The following is a 17,950-nucleotide window of genomic DNA, read 5'->3' as shown; positions in this document are numbered from 1 at the left end:
CTCGATACACATGGAATAGTAGTCCATTATGACTATGACTTCTGAATTAGCATAAATCAGCAACTAGTCTTTTCCGAGGTGTAACAGGTTTCACGACTTGCCCCTCTATCCTGGGGCCCATTTGCTGCCCCCAGTAAGGCTCAGAGAGACTTCAGGGTTGTGCAACACCTGTGTCTTTATTTACTTAAGTTTGTCCCACCACCAGTGTCCATCTATATAGAAGCTATACAGGATCAGTCACTTCCTTTACAGGCAGAGTCAACCTTCAGCTAGGAGGCTTCCAGTTTCCTCCCTGATTGACTTCTCCCTGGCTGCCCTCTGCATTCTGGCTCCCTCCCAGCCCCTGGCTTGTCAGGTCAGCAGCTGTTGCCAATCCTCAGGCTGGCATCAGGCCTTTTCCATCAGCCCCAATCTGTTTCCCCTGATTGGAGCTGACTGTGCAGGGGTTAATTAGGTGCTTTTGCACCAGCACCCTGCTACATAAGGTCTGTCTGGTAAAAGTGTTGTTTTTTCTATATTGTTCAGCATTGTCTCAAGGTTATTTGTACTGAATCTCCTGTCAAAAGTCAAGTATCATTAAATACTCTGTTCTTCCACATTTTTCACTAGGCCCATCATAGATGGTGCACTGCAGCTGAGAAGGTTGTTGGCCTTTGATCTCTGATTACCTAAAAAGAAAAAAATAAAACTATATATTCAGTGTTTAAGTTGTAGTCAGCTGACCCATACAGTTCAGAATACCTTCAGGGCTAAATCACGACTATATCAGGTGACTTCAGCTCTGGGAGGTTTTTGTTTTTGTTTTCTCTTAATTTTCCTGTATTCAAAGAAATCTCAGAATGTAAACAACAAATTTAAAAACTATTTCCAGAAGATTAAGCAAAATCAAACCCTCTTGAAGAAAGTGACAAATTCAACAATATAAAAGATTCAGCTAGATAATATAAAAAAATCACTCTCAGCTACACAAAAGACTTGGGGTTCAGACATTAGAATAGGCCCCTGCCCCACCCACTACTCTCACCAGAAAGCCACATCTCTGCCAGTGCTAGTCCTGTGCAGTGACAGAGCTTGGAGGGGTTGAATGTGATTTCTAAGAGGACAATCACATCTACTCCTGAATCAGCTTTAAAGTCAATAGTCTTTCCATAAGTATGTTGTTTGCAATGTTGCAGCCATGTTGGTTCCAGGATATTAGATTGACAAAGTTGGGGAGAAAATAACTTTTATTGGATCAACTTCTCTTGGTGAATGAGAAGCTTTAAAGTTGTACAGAGTTCTTGTTCAGCTCTGGGAAAGGTATTCAGAGTATCACAACTAAATACAAGATGGAACCGATTGTTTAACCCAACTAGTTAACACATATTCTAAGACACTGTTCTCAACTGGGGTCTGTTGCCTCCCCAGGGGACCGTGTGCCTCTTTCAAGAGATCGTGGATCGAAGACCCGTGGCTAAAGCCACAACTAAAGCCAGGAGTGGAGCCTCAGGGCTGAAACCCTCAGCCCCAGCTCTCCTCTTGGGACTAAAGACTGATGCCCTGAGCCCTGGTGATCCGCAGGGCTGAAGCTGGGAGCAGAGTCACGGGGCTGAAGCACCAAACCTGTCTCCCTGCCCCCTAGTGGCTGAAGTCCAGAGCCTTGAGACCTTCCACCCTTACAGCTGAAGCCCCAAGCCCCACAGGGCTAAAGCCCTGAGTTTCCACCCCACCTCCACATGGTGGCTGAAGCCAGGAGCCCCAAGACCTCCTGCTGGGCCCTGGAATTTTTATAGTACGTTGGGTGGGGGCTCAGAAAGAAAAAGGTTGAGAACCCTTTTCTGAGAGCCCATTCAAGATGAAGTGGCCCATTAACATCTCCACAGTCATAGGACAAAAAAGGTGGATTAATGGGTTACAGATTGTTGTAAGAAGCCATAAATCTAGTGTCTTTATTAAGACAATGATTTTTAGTATTGAGCAAAGTTATGAATTTAAGCTCCTAGGCACATCTTTTGAAGGTGTTGTGCAGGTTTCCTTTGAGGACAAGAACTGAGAGGTCACATATGCAGTGATCACATTGTGAAAAGTGTTTGTCCATGAGTAATATAATGTTTTTGTCTTATTTTTTTTCTATGAGTTTATTGAAATGCATAGTGATAGTCTGGTTTCACCCAAATAGTTGTTATTCAGGCATCTAGTGCATTGGATGAAGTATACCACTGAGACCCTAAGGACCCCAGTACGCACACCCTACCCACTATTGTAATCATCATTGTACAAAATATGCCATGTGAGGTATCATTTGAGACCTAATAACCCACTGGTCATTATTAGGGGGTGGCACCGGGCTCCTTGTTGTTTCCACTGCTCATTAATATTCTTGCATGATGTATGTACACTCTGTGTACTAAGAGTTATGGGCATATGCTGGAATTATGCCTAAAGAATGTGTAATCCAGGTATATTGGGGAAGTTGGTAAACAAGGCTGCCTTAGAGAAAGATGAGTATTTGATTCTCTGACCAGCCCTATCTTCAGGCAAAGACAATGAAGGTCCATTTTTACATATTAAGTAAAGAAAGCTAACAAATAGGAGAAGAACCACACGGAGCTTCCTTCACCACCAGATTCCATGACACTTTTCTCACAGCTTTAATACATACTTTGAGGGGTAACCTTCAAAAGAATATAATGAAAAGATTTACGGGTTTATAAAGACAGGGAGCTGAACCTCAAGTGATAAGCAATTGAATGAACTGATTGTATACAATACTACTGTATTATAAAAGTGTAGAGACTGAGGTCTTTTCTGAACGCTAATGATATACTAATGAGCAATATCTCTCAGAAGTGTATGTATTAATACTATATATGGAAATATGGATACTTAATGATATGTTTTAAAGTCTGTGGCCAAACAAGAAGAAACAGATTCCCTCCCAGACACAAGAGAAGGCAACTATTTACCTGTCTCCTATGTTAATTAAGCATATTGGAATTAAAACAATGGAAGTTCTATTTATATACAGGGGGATGGGAAGCCCACAGAAAGAGAAGAACAGCATGAGGTGATCCTGCCTCTTGAAATAGTCATTGAACTTTGGACAATATAATCAAAGACAGAAGACATCTTTGGCATCCATCACTAGACAGATCCAAAGGAACAGAGCTCTTGCAAACTGAGAAGGACGTGTCCTTCAACTAAAATGGAGTGTGAAGTCTCTGGAAACTGAATATAGGTGAGAAAACATCTTGAACAAAGCCTGTAGATTAAGTTTTAGACTTTTAGATTCCTTTTTTCACTTGTATTTGTTCATAACCCTTTCTATCTTTATTCCTTTTACTTGACATCACTTAACCTATGTCCTAGTGTTAATAAATTTGTTTTATCTTTTTTACTAGAAACCAGCTCAGTGCTGTGTTTAAACAGAAGGGTATGTTTACCCCAGTTAAGTTAATAAGCTGTAATGCACTTATGTGTCTTTACAAGAACAAACAAACTTTATTATTTCTATGAACTGTCCAGGAAAAGGCTGGACATTACAAAGCACACAAAGCACATAGTTTTGGGATCATCTTGCTGGTTTTAACCTAGGCTGGTGGAAGCCACATTTGGACTGTTGTTTGAAGGCCAGAAGAGGAGGTTCAAGAAAGATTTAATTCAGGATGTAGTCCCTATTGAGAATGGATTGTAACTGTTTAATGATACTCCATATGAGTTCCTATGTGGAATGGTAGGTGATAAATAGGGGTGTACAGTTAGAGGTTTCTTCCCCCCCCCCCGTATTGAAGAAGATTCTCTCAGGCTATTTGGGTGACCTGTTCCATGATGTGATCTACTTCTCTGGCGTGCTGTTCTTGTTTGATTAAGGCACTTTTATGTTTGCTAAGATGTGTATTACAGATTTTCTCCTGGGAGCATATTCTGTTCGTAACTGGCTGCCTGGCTAAAGGTAACAGGTTTATTGGTGTGTTTGGGGTGATCCCTGGATCTGCGAAGGTACATGTGGTGATCTGTAGCTTTCTTGTATATAGTTGTCAATAGGGTTTCATTGTTTAAGTTTGATTGTGGTGTCCAGGAAGTTGATGCTGGTGGTGGTGCGTTGTAGAAAGAGTTTTATGGATGGGTAGTGGTTCTCAGGTATGTCACTATTTTATGGTATATTTGTCCAGAAATCCTTCCTTAAAGCATCCCATGAAAAGACTGGCATACTGGGGAGCCATCCTAGTAACTATGGCTGTTCTCATGGTTTAGACAAAGCATTTGTTGTTGAAGTTAAAATAGCTATGATTGGGGAGGAAATGGATGAGTTTGGTGAGGTGTTTGCGGTGGCATCTGCACATTGTCCATTGCATTGTAGATATTGAGTCAGGCAGTGATGCTATCATTGCCAGGGATGTTAGTGTATAGGGAGATGACATCTTGAATTGTCTCTTAGAATATGTGAACAATCAGTTCCAGCTTGTATTTAGTTAGAGCAGCAAAGAATCCTGTGGCACCTATAGACTAACAGATGTTTTGGAGCATGAGCTTTCGTGGGTGAATACCCACTTCGTCAGATGCACAGGATTCTTTGCTGCTTTTACAGATCCAGACTAAGACGGCTACCCCTCTGATACTTGTATTTAGTTGTGACACTCTGAGTACCTTTCCTGGACCTAAAGAGCACAGTGTAGCTTCAAATGTTTGTCTTTTTTACCAACAGAAGTTGGTCCAATAAAAGATATTACTTCACTCACCTCGTCTTTTCATGAATATTTAGTTTCTGTGTCATCACAAGTGATAGATCCCAGAAACAATGGCTCTTAGCTGTCTGTAATCATAGTTAGCTCAGCTGCAAAATGCCTATATTTTGTACATTTATTACGTATTTAACCTTTAGCTGACACATCTTGAGCTATGGAATTTTCCACACCTTGTATATTTATTTGGAAAGTTTTTGTTTGCCACATAGCCTCTGGGCTTTTGTGGTATATTTTAGCTTTTAAGCTGCATCTGTGTACAGCTTTTAAGTTTATTGTTTTCAAGTTTCTCAAGTTTGTTTTGCTCTTTCACAAGTTCAGACTATTTTACTACTTCTTTAGCTGTGTTTAGGGTTAAGTCTGTCTTCAACTGTAGTTGCTGTGAAAGGCTAATTATAGTCTTGCAGACGACATCATGTTTTGCATTCCCAAAATCATGGTTTTCTGACAATGCATGCAATGCTCTTATAAAAAAATAACTCAGCAGCTTCATTCTCTATATATCATCCGTACAGACATACACCTTTTCACATAACATGCAGACTCCTGTTCAAAATCTAAAGACCTGGCTGCGTTGCTTAAGGAGGAGAAAAAAAAAGACAAGATTACATTAATTTACTCCTCAGATGGGCTAGACTTCTAGACTTTTAATAATAACTTACAAAAATTCACTGCTTGCTAATTACTGTTCCTTCTATTCAAGAAATAGAGCTGTGTTGGGAGATGGTTGAATTGAGGTTCATCACACAGATGTTTTCAAAAAGAATGCTTATAGGTGACCTGATTCCAAATTTAAGTATAGGTAGCATGACATTCTAAATGCTCTACAACTTCAAGGAGACCAAGGTAAAACAATAAACACTCATACTCAGTACAGACATATGCAGCCATAGAAAATCATTCCTATAAAGTAGCAGGTTAAAATAAATCAAAGAATAAAATTACAGCTAAGTTCTATTTACATAGATTCTTTGAATGGACACAATAAATCCCAATATATAAACTGGCTTTTATGACAGTTAACATCATAATCTATGAAGTCATTGGCGTGACCTGAATTCAGGTCCCCAAGCATCAAAGGTGAGTGTCAAGCTACCAAATTCAATTCCTCATCAAACTGTCATCTGTGAACAGTAATTTGTGGACAAAAATGGCAAGAGAAATGCAATATTTTATCTTCTAAATTTAGCATTTATATATGACTTTTCAAGTTTCACGTGCATGCAAAATATATCTAATTATCTCCATAACAGCTTTGTGAGCTAAGTCAATAAGTATTATCCCCACTTCGTGGATGGGGAAACTGAGGAAGACCAGTGAAGTGACTTTGCCAAGACAATAGAAGTAGCTAATGTCAGAGTCAAGATTTGAATTCAGGAGTTCCTGATTCACAGTACTGTGCCTATCCCATATTTAATTTAGTGTAAATCAGTTAATTTACATCTGTACACTGTACACTATTATTTCTTCTGTAAAATATATGCTCTAGGTAAACTTCATAGCTGATTATAATATAAAATAATGCTTCTCCAGAGTGATTCATTTACCTCAATTATAGTAAATGTACATACAGCAAAAAGGACAATTTCTTAGCCTCAGGAAATACCTATATCACCATTTACGCTCTCTTTCATTCCTGAATTTTCAGTCAAGTTTCAACTAGTGTTTATTTTGTAAGTTGCTACATCAGTTCAATAAAAATTCTGCAGCATTCATAATCAATAAACCTGATGACTAATCACGATTTAGTCTTCAATAGTTTATGCATAAACAATGTATTTTTTTAAATTATTCAAAATGTGTTAGTCTAGCAATTATGGGCTGTTATTTATTGGAGTATAGGCTTTTTCTTACCCTAGTTGTCTCCTATAAGATGCCATTTTACTGCCCAATGTGGCTCTGTAACAAAGCAAAACTCACTGGTGCGGCACCTCCCGCAGGTTGTCCTAGGAATTAGCTCAACTCTAGCTTTGGAGCACCCACTGCTGGCTGATGTCCCGCCTGCCTTAGGCCCCCATGTCCCTCCTGGACCCTGGTGCCCCTTTACCTTGGGATGCTGTCCCCTGTCAGTGCCCCCACGCTCTGGGTCTCCCCTCCCAGGGGAAGCCCCAACCCTCTCACCCACTTTGCCTCAGTGACTACTGACAGTCTTCATCTAGCCTCCACTCACTGGGCCAAACTGCAGTCTGTCATGGCCCCTCATCATTGGCAAGGACGTTGGACCAGCTTCCTCTGCCTAACCCCAGGCTGCTCCTCCCAGCCCTTGTACCTGCAAAGGCCTCTATCAAGGCCTGCAGCCTGGGGAGTTGCCAGGCTGGTGCTCCCCAGCTCCTCCTCCCTTTGCCCAGCACTGCTCTGTCTCAAGTACCCTTCTCTCCCAGGCAGCCAGGTCCTTCTCTCTCAAGAGCTAGAGAGAGACTGACTTAGCTCCTGGCTCACAGTCCTTTTATAGGGCCAGCTGTGGCCTGATTGGGGCATGGCCCCAGCTGTACCTGCTTCCCCAATCAGCCTAGTCTTTTCTCTCATGAGTTGTGTAACTGCCCCGCTACAGGCTTCCTGAATGAAGTCAGTGAAAAAGCTTCCATTGATTTCAGTTAGAGCTGAATATGAACATTAGAGAAGTAACTCTCAAGACTTGCTACCCTAGTTGGTTGATCTCTTTGTTCTACCCTTCAAATAGTGAGCAGCTGATCCCTGAATTTGGTCTGAGATTGAGACCAGTTCAGAAGAAGGTGGGTTGATATGCCCACTCCTTGAAAATGGTCTATTGCAGGGATCGGCAGCTTTTGGCATGTGGCCCGTCAGGGAAATCCACTAAGGGAGTGGCTCAGGTACACACACGGGGGGAAGCTGCAACAGTAGCCTGGCAGCGGACCAGCATGGATGGAGGAGACCCCCTCCGCCGACATCCATGTTATCCAGGTTATGCAGCATAAAGGAGATTAATGATAAAAAAGAATATGGCTCACATGAAGAGGAGAGTAACAACAATGAAAAATATGTTTTACATGTAAAGGAGAGAAATGATAAAGAAGAATCAGCCTTGCATGATGATAAAAGCAGCAGTGAGAAAAATTGCACAATACAAATCGATACTTCAAATTCTGCTTTATGGTTGGCGATCCTAAACTCTGCTGATGTTGATCATACAAATTGGGCAAAATTGAGGATATGATGTTTCCAGTAAATGAGTAGAAGCGACACTTCTCAAAGTCAGATTGCAAAAGAGTGCTCGAAAATGGTGAGAAACTGAATCAGCATTGGCTAATTTACTCCAAATCAACTAACGATGTTCTGTTTTTGCTTCAAAATATTTGACAAGAATTCAAAATTGTTGCTTGTGCTTTCCAGGTACTATTACTGACATAACTTAGCTGATGTGCTGAAGCAACACGAAAAGTCACCCAGTCATTTTACGGCCTACTCCAAATGGATGAAGGTTGAGTCCAGGCTCAAGCTGAATAAATGCATAGATGCAGAAAAACAGTGCATTATTAAAGTAGAAGCCCAGCACTGGAGGAGCGTGCTTAAGCATCTGATCTCAATTATTCTCTTCCTTGCAAAGAATAATTTGGCTTTCCAGGGCTTGTTAGATAATTTGTTCACTGAACATAATGAGTGGTGAGCACAGCTTTTGAAGCTCAGGCTCATTAAAACATATCTTCAGTAGATGATGGCCAATGAGAGACTGATATTGCTTGCTACTTTATTGCTTGAAAATGCCATTGGCCAGTCTTTGGATCTATCTGATGTTATACTTCAATTTGCAAAGGCAAAGGTGAGAAAAGTGACCTTTTGAACTAAAGAACTAGGGTTAACATTCTAAGACTGTCATGTACTGTAACACTATTTAATAATGGTCAACACAATGTTGGTGCACAGTTCAATTTCTTGATGTTACTACATTTCAGTTATTCTTAAAATTAAAATGTTTTTTAAGGTTAAAGGAAACAAATTGTTTACTTGCTTGTATATGGCATGAATAAATACAGATTTACAGACCCTAGTGTGCAAGTGTATTGTCTTATATGACAGAGATAAAACATGCATGGAAATCATGCATCAAAGTCATGAAATGGGCTATAAATGCAATAAAAATAAGGTATTCAGAAGTTTAACAAATGAGGGAAGGGGGCACAATTTGGTCTAGGGCCGGCCTTGGCTGAAGTCTTTGGCTGGCTCCTCTCTGCAGTTTTCCTCACGGCCTCATAGCAGAAGGCAGGGAGGGAGAAAAGACACACCCTGGATCCTAGTGCCTCCATAGCGGGGTCTCCCCTGTACAGATATGGATCTAAGGGGTACTGGGCCCCATTTTACCCCTTCCCACCCCCAATGCATCATTCCCTGCTTTGGCTGCTCTTGTTCCTGCCAGCTGACTATTATATATAATTCAGTTATTATAGAAATACCTTAGTAAATACTGTGGGAATATATTTGATTGCTTAGAAATTGGTCTTTCAGAGGAGGGGCCAGGATTCAAAAGTTTTTAAGAGTGCAGCAGAGCCAGTAGCAGGGAGTGAGGGAATCTGAGTAAGTCTCCTGAGCCATTTTCACTACGATATAAGTTGAATGGAAATTCTGTATTTAGCGAACCTAAAATTCCCATTTTGCTTGGTCAATCTGCCTGTATTTCTTAAACATGGGCAACCAACATCCTGATACTTAGGCTTCAGTTAACAGCTCATTTATCTTAATGTGGGAAAGCTACACTTCTTCAGATGCTATTATTTCTGTCATGTTGACTGGAACACTCAATGACACCGCTACGCAGGGTCTTGTGTCTGCACAACTAGAAGGAATAGAAACTTTGTTTTTTTCTTTTCTTCCCAAAATGAATGTTTATATTATGGAGAATACAGCAAATGGCCCAAATCTGTGATACTGTGGATAGTTCTGTGAACAGCTATATAGATCTTTGTCTCTCTTCATAAGCTGTTCGCAAATGTTCATTACAATCATGCACTCATGAATGGTTTTCTACTTCTGATGTGTTCCTAAGAAATTAACAATGTATTTATTAGACATTAACATTTCATAGAGTTTTAATTCCCACATTAACTGAAATGAATTACATATTTTCTGCTTCTTTCTTTGAATCTTTTTCTCAACTAGTTTAGGCCCTAAACCCAATTTATTTCCCTGAGAATTACATTCAGAAATAACCATCTTATTGTTTGCCTGTGTAAACAGATGGCGCTCTTCACTTGTTTATTTATTGCAAGAACAGATATAGTCTCTAAAACTGAATGTATTCAATTTCTGCCTAAAGTTTTGTACAACATGTTCTTCCTGAGTTCAGCAAACTGCTTCCTTCCCAAAGATATGGAGGAAGGGGAAATATTTTATTTCCCTTGAAATATGTAGGTACCTATAAATACAAATATAACAAGATTGAATAAGCCAAAATGTAGACATTATATTTCTCTAGGGTGGTATAAAACTAAACATAAGTGCGATTCTCATTTGCCCAACAATTGGAAGAGAAAACAGAGGTAGAATTGGTCAAAATATTCATTATGAATATGAATTATTAGCCCTTCTTTTGGCTAGCCAACTGCTTACAATCATGATTTTCTTCAAATAAATTGAATAATTACCAAATAGGTGGGACAACTATTTTTATCCTTTGCATCACTTATGAAGCATTTACTTCAAATATTTATTTTGAACTCTTTGGTAGTCTCCCAACACACTTGGTATCGTTTCTGATTGTGATTGAGTAACAAACTGTGTAAATCACAAACACACTTGCAGTACTTTTTAGACAAATAAACATTCATGTTATAACGTATGAGATTGACAAGATTTTCATGGAAGCTAGCAATTTTACCGACTGGTCATGAATAACAAATATGATACTGAAAATGGTAGGAAGCAACAATAATTTTTTTTGTTTTTGTTTTTTTGTTTTTGTTTTTAGTTTGCTATTCCATTTTCTTTAGCTAACTGAAAAAATTAAAAGTTCAGTCATAATCCACCAGTAGGACGTATTTGGAGTAAGACTTTTCATTCTTGCTTTTCTCCCAGTCTTTTATCTGCTCTTTTTCTATTTGTCTTTCTCACTACTATATATAGTCCCATCTATGCTTCAGCCCAGTCATTGCCACCTTATCTTCCCAGAACTCCCTCAAAAAAATAATGATTTTAACATGACCATAATTTGCTGTAATGTGAAAGTTCTCTTGTGAGCTATGTCTGGTGAATTTGCATTTACATAGAAATACTAGATACAATTGTTACAGAATTATATTAAAAAGATGTTCATCTTCTAAATCTGTTAGATTTTGAGCATGAAAACATTTTTGTGTGTGCAAGAGCTGATGCTTCTGTTAAAAAGAGGAAATGCAACACCCATTTCAATCGCTGCCCCTGCTTTACTTTTATGGCGTTGGCAATGATTACATCATTAGTTCTCATTATTCTGTTCCTTTTTATTTGACAGAATTTTTTATGTATATACTTGTGTATAATAATACTAGCACCAAAACTGCTGGCTCCAGTTAGAAAACCACTGAGGCTTTAATGATATTGGAACCAAACAACTAGACAAAGAGAATGGAGAAATTTTGACAGCATAGATTTTTCTCAAAATCTTCTGCTATGTGAATCAGATACAAGGCCAATTTTCCCTAAGTGAAAATATATTGCTATTTGATAAAAGTTTGCCCTTTGGTGGGCATGGCTGTCAAGATAAAGGCAAACAAGTGGACTGCATTTGGAGAAAAGCCTTTTAAATGGTATGACATTATTTACTTAATTTAATTAGAGATAGAAAACTGTAATCAGTCTAGGATGATTTTGTTTTAATCATTGATCACCTATTCATAAATATGCAGAATTTAAGTTGCCTGATAGTAATAATAATTCTAGTGACAATTTTTTTGATATATAGTAAAAATGGTATTGACATTAACTTAAAATCTTATCAATTTTATGGTATTTAAAAAAAATCAAAAAAACATACAAATGTGCCTGTTTAAGGCATTGCATATTAACTGTGTGTGGGAAAAAGATAAATTTTTCATATATAAGCATTTTGTCCTAAAGGTTCCAATTTTGCAATGATCCCTACTCGTGCTCCTATAGACCTATCTAGCAAACATCTTTCAGGCCCTCTATTAGGCAACTATCAAGAAAAGAACAAGGTACATGGATTGTTTTCCTGATTGGATGGCTCCTTACCTCAATACAGTCATAAGGAAGAGAAAATGTCCTTTGTCCATAAGAATGTAATAAAAGCTTTATTAATAGTCCATCTAGCTCTGTATCCTGCCTACTAAAATGGCCAATGCTGGAGGTTTCAGAGGAAAGAGCAAAGACCCCAAACTATACTAAATTATTCATAACACTATGGTAGAAATTTCTTCCTGACATCAGCCAGTAATTAGTCATTTCCTCTAGTACCATTATTGATATGACAGCACTGAGAATATCGCTACCCAAGACTGTTTCTGCTGTCTCTAACAATTGAATCCCCACACTGACTTCAATGGGGCATAAGCACATTCTTAAAATTATGCACGTGCCTAAGTGCTTTGCTAAGTCAAGCATCATCCCCCCTTTCAGTATGACAGGGTTAGAATTCTCCCCCTATGAGTCTACCAGTCTCCACAAGGAGTCAGTACTTTCAAAAAGCACATTTCCATATTAGCATCACTTTCTTGATGCTAAACACACTTGTTGGCCATGCTAGAACTATCTTATAACTAAGGTTGGTCTAATTTTGCAAAAAACATTTTTCATGGGAATGGTTGTTGAGGTTTGACTAGGTCTGTACCTCTTATTAGCTATCAGCGATCAGTCTACCTGTGTGTTTATACAGTTGTCAGAGAAAAACTCAGTTCTCACTTTTTGTTTGGGTGCAGCAAAATCAAATACTTTATTATTTCTCCAGCAATTGCAATAGAGGGAGGGAGTGCCCTAGGACACTGGGTTGCCCCAGTCCCGGACAGGTCTCTCAACAGGTAAACAATTACAGCAAGCATTTATACCTTTGTTACAGACAATAACAAGCAATAATACAGACAATAGTGAGCAACAGCTGCATTTTGTTTATACATAGGCCATCCTGCTATCCTATTTTCCTCACTTCTGGGTGCCAGTCTACGTATTTGATTATCAGTGCAAGGTCGTGATAACTTCTCACACAGTTCTTTCCTACTCTCCGCACACTATCCTCGCTTCTACAAATCTCACATCATTAGGGTTACAGCTGACCTAACTCTTGCTAACAGACTGACATGCATTAAAATCCCCTACAAAACCTTGTCAATTCTTTCGCTTCTTCCACACAGTGTCTAGGGTACAGGAGCTTGATCCTGACTGGAGCCTTTGCATGCTAACTCAATACAAATAATATTTCCTGTGAAGTTTTTTTTTGTTTTGTTTTGTTATCACAAATGTGTAAAGAATTCAAACAAGGATGGTTAAAGCACTCACATGGGATGTGGGAAACCCAGCTTCAAAGCCTATTGTCTGATTTGGAGCAGGGATTTCAACCTACATCCCAGTTAAATGCCCTAACCAGCAGTCTATAAAATATTCTGAGGTGACTTTCTGCAGGTCAGTGCCCTACCCACTGGGGTAGAGGGTCTTGCTCTTTGGCCAAATTAATATTTAATTACTTATACAGAGTGGAATAGCTCCAACAGGAGAGGCTACCCTACTCTAGAATATCTAATAACCTGGCAGCTAGGGCACTCAACTGCCATGTGGGAGACTTGGGTCCTAATCAGGCAGAATAAGGGTTCCCATTATGGGTCTCTCTTATGCCAGCTAAGTGCCCCAACCACTGAACTTTCACTAGGGATCCAAGCAGCTTGTTAGGACTTAGGTGGCCTTTCACATGCCCACTGGTAGAATCTTAGGCACTTATGGAGTTGGGTGGCAGTTGAGAAGTGGTTTTGAGAAAGATAGTGGCACCTAAATGTTGAACTTAAGCACGTAGATGCCGGATTAAAAAATACTTAAGTCACTTTTTAAAAGAATATTTAGGATCCTAAATCAATTAGGTGTGGCTCCACCCAGTGTTACAATGCCTAAATAACCTTAAAAAATGTAGGCTTTGGGGCTTGCTTCTGAGCAACCTCAACTCTCAGTGAGGTCAATGGGACAGGACTTTTGGTCTCAATGGAAGTTAAAGGAGCTCAGCATCTCATAAGAGAGGCTCGGAACCTTGCAATATTGACCTTGGAAACAGCATCTCTTCTTCATAATAAGTAACTCTTGATCATGTCAGGATTTCCTTGAATACAATTGGACTACTTGCATGTGCAACTACTTACCAATTCAGGATAAGTAAGGACTTCTTCAGTCTTTATTTTCTATTTCAAAACTAGTATTCTTTCTTTCTTTCTTTCTTAATATGGATGAGATGGATTGTTTCTCCTATATGTTTCTACAGTGGCTAATACTATTTGGGTGCTACTGTGATATAAGTAATAAATCACAAGAACATTGACACTAAGAGTGTTAGATTTATTTCTTATTAACTGATCCCATCCTACTAGTGAGCTGAAGTGCTGACTGGTTCATCCCTTCTGTTTTCATTTTTATTTATATCTAGTGTTTTTATTAAATCTGGATTTTTTTTCATTTTTTTTGACTTCTTGCGCCTTTTTCTGTCTTTTATAAGAACACTGTTCTTGATTCTCATCAGAAATGCAAGTGTGTGTCTCCATTAACTAGCTGGCAGGGGAAATGGTTAGAATGGCAGAGTCTGTCTTAATTCCTACTCATCATAGTTATTAATACAAAATTAATCTCCATTGGCATCTGTCCTAGGATTCAGATTTCTAATTCCACTGTACAAGATAGCAGTGCAGTGGTTGCCATTGTGTATTCATGCCAACCAGAATTAGCAAAGTACTGTTCTACTTCCGTCTGCCAAATTAAACTACAGCATGTAGTCTTGGTTTTATTGCATTTTTTATTTCACATTTCTGCTCTCCCTTATTATTAGGCTGCCCTCATCTCAAAACACACTTTCCATATCTAAAGACAGTTAAGAATCTATGCATAATATTTTCTAAAGTGCCTAAGTCCTATTGTCAAAAGTGAATTGGAGATAGATTTCAAAGAAATTTAGATGCCCAAAAATGCAGGTAGGTGCCAAGTTGGATCTTCAAAAATTCCAAGTCAGTTTAAGCACCTAACTCCAATTGAAATCAGTGCCTAGAGGCTTTTGAAAATCCCACTTGGCACCTATCTGAATCTTTAAGTGCCTAAATACCTTTAAAAATGGCTCTGTAGGACTTGGGGAATCCAGAGTGCTAAAATGTTTCCTGTTGGCTCAGACTTCTGAAATAACATTAAAGTTGATGTGCTCACATAGACAACTCAAATTCAGATTCTTAATGAAGGTTCAGAGTACTGGTGAAATACTTTTAATTGATATTTGAGTCCTTCCCTCAGTGGGAAGATTCCAATCTCCATTTCTTGGGATCTTTAGGGATTAGACAAGATGACTGAGAAAGGAGATAATGAAATATTCTGGGCAAAATAAATCCTAGAAAAGAGAGGGAAAGTTAAATGACCTTGTTCTTTCCCCTTTTAATTAAAATTTTACATGTTATAATAAACAAGCTCAGTTCTTGCCTAGTGGACAGATGTCTATAACACAGAAAACAACAAGATAATTGGCACTAATCTATAACCTTGTTGATAGTCTTAGAGAGGAAGTCAAGTTTGAATTGCTCTGGTGGATGCTATATAAGTACTAAAATTCAATTTAAAATGCAAAAACAAACAAGAAATTTAAGAGCTCCTCATGCTCACTTTGGTAGCCAGCCACTTCCCTTGGCCTCTTTAAATAGCGACAGCCTCTTCCATTTAAAAATGTCTCTGGTTAAAAAATCTCTCTCTGGTAGCATTACAGGAAGTATATTGTTGTTGCCTTCCCCTCTCCCCTCCCCTTTTTTTCCCCTACAATCTTCTCTTTCTAGCAGTTTTAGAATGGCGGCATATGACATTTTAAAACCACAAGTGCCAATGTTCTGGGCCCTTACAACATTCACACATCTGTCCACATAGTTATTATTATTCATAGTAGTAATAACAATGATAAGCATGTATACAGTACTCTAGAAACAAAGTAATCATTTCATTCATTGCTTCTCTCACACATTTACCCATTCACAAATCCATTCTCTCACTCACCCACATAACTTGTTCATGCCAAGATGCTCTTTTTCATCTGTTTTAGTAACACAGCTCTCTCTCTCTCTCTCTCTCTCCCTCTTGATATTGGGAAATCACAAAATCAACATCTTTCATGATCAGCTGTAACAAAAAAGAACCTTTAAACTCCAGTACCATTGAGATAATAAACATTGCCTTTCCTTTGACACTTACATATAAACAACATTACTCAGTTAGGATATGTCTAAACTACGATTTTAGGTCAATATTATAGAAGTTGATTTTTAGGAAGTCATTTTATACAGTCGATTGTGTACACCCCACCAAGCGCATTAAGTTGGCGGAGTGCATCCACACTACCATGGTTAGCATCTACTTACAGAGTGGTGCACTGTGGGAAGCTATCCCACAGTTCCTGCAGTTTACACTGCCCATTGGAATTCTGGGTTAAGCTCCCAATGCCTGATGGGGCAAAAACATATTTGCGGGTGCTTTTGCATACATGTCATCACTCTCTCCTTCCCTTCCTTCCTCCGTGAAAGCAACTGCAGACAATCATTTTGTGCCTTTTTGCCTGGGTTACCTGTTCCAATGCCATAGGATGGCAAGCATGGAGCCGCTCAACTCACCGCTGCTGTTTCGTGCATTGTAAACACCTCACACATTATACTGCAGTATGTGCAGAATCTGGCTAAGAGACGGCAGCACGAGGACAATTGTGAGGAAGACATGGACACAGACATTCCTGAAAGCATGGGCTGTGGCAATTGGGACATCATGGTGGTAGTGGGGCTGGTTGATACAGTAGAACACCGATTCTGGGCCTGGCAAACAAGCATAGACTGGTGGGACCACATAGTATTGAGGGTATGGGACGATTCCCAGTGGCTGCAAAACTTTCTTATGCGTAAGGCCACTTTCCTGGAACTCTGTAAGTTGTTTTCCCCCACCCTAAAGCACAGGAATACCAAGATGAGAGTTGCCCTGACAATTGAGAAGCGAGTGGGGGAAGCTTGCAATGCCTGACTGTTACCAGTCAGTCGGGAATCAATTTGGAGTGGGCAAATCTACTGGGGGGACTGCTGTGATTCAAGTAGCCAATGCATTCACTGATGTTCTGCTATCAAGGGTAGAGACTGGGAAATATGCAGGTCATAGTGGATGGCTTTACTGCACTGGGGTTCCCTAACTTTGGCGGGGTGATAGATGGAACGCATATACCTATCTTGGCACTGGACCACCTTGACAACCAGTACTTAAACCACAAGGGGTACTTCTCAATGGATCACAAGAGACATTTCACCGACATCAACGTGGGATGGCCAGGAAAGGTGCATGATGCTTGCATCTTTAGGAACTCCAGGCTGTTTGAGCAGCTTCAAGAAGGGACTTACTTCCCAGACCAGAAAATTACTGTTGAGGATGTTTAAATGCCAATAGTTATCCTTGGAGACCCAGCCTACACCTTGCTCCCATGGCTCATGAAACCATACAGAGGCAGCCTGGACAGTAGTAAGGAGCAGTTCAACTATAGGCTGACCAAGTGCAGAATGGTGGTAGAATGTGCCTTTGGACATTTAAAAACTCACTGGCGCTGTTAGTTGACTAGGTTAGACTTCAGCACAACCAATATTCCCATTGTTATTACTGCTTGCTGTGTGCTCCATAATATCTGTGAGAGTAAGGGGGGGATGTTTATAGTGGGGTGGGAGGTTGAAGCAAATTGCCCGGCTGCCAATTTTGAACAGCCAGATACCAAGGCGATTAGAAGAGCACAGGTTGCCATGCTGCACATCAGAGAGGCTTTGAAAACCAGTTTCATGACTGGCCAGGCTATGGTGTGACAGTTGTGTGTGTTTCTCCTTGATGCAAACTTGCCCCCTTTGTTGGTTTTAACTCCCTGTAAGCCAACTACCCTCCCCTCTTTGATCACAGCTGGCAAAGGAAATAAAGTCACTATTGTTTTGAAACCATGCATTCTTTCTTTATGAATTAAAAAAAAGAGACATAACAGATAAGGTATCCCGGCTGGAATAGGGAGGGGTGGGGGAGAAGGGAAAGGGAGAAGGACAAGGTCACATTGCTTATTG

Source organism: Chelonoidis abingdonii, chromosome 6 (genome assembly GCF_003597395.2).
Source record: "Chelonoidis abingdonii isolate Lonesome George chromosome 6, CheloAbing_2.0, whole genome shotgun sequence".
NCBI lineage: Eukaryota > Metazoa > Chordata > Testudines > Testudinidae > Chelonoidis > Chelonoidis abingdonii.
The sequence above is the reverse complement of the archived record's forward strand: the minus strand, read 5'-3'. Positions refer to the sequence as shown.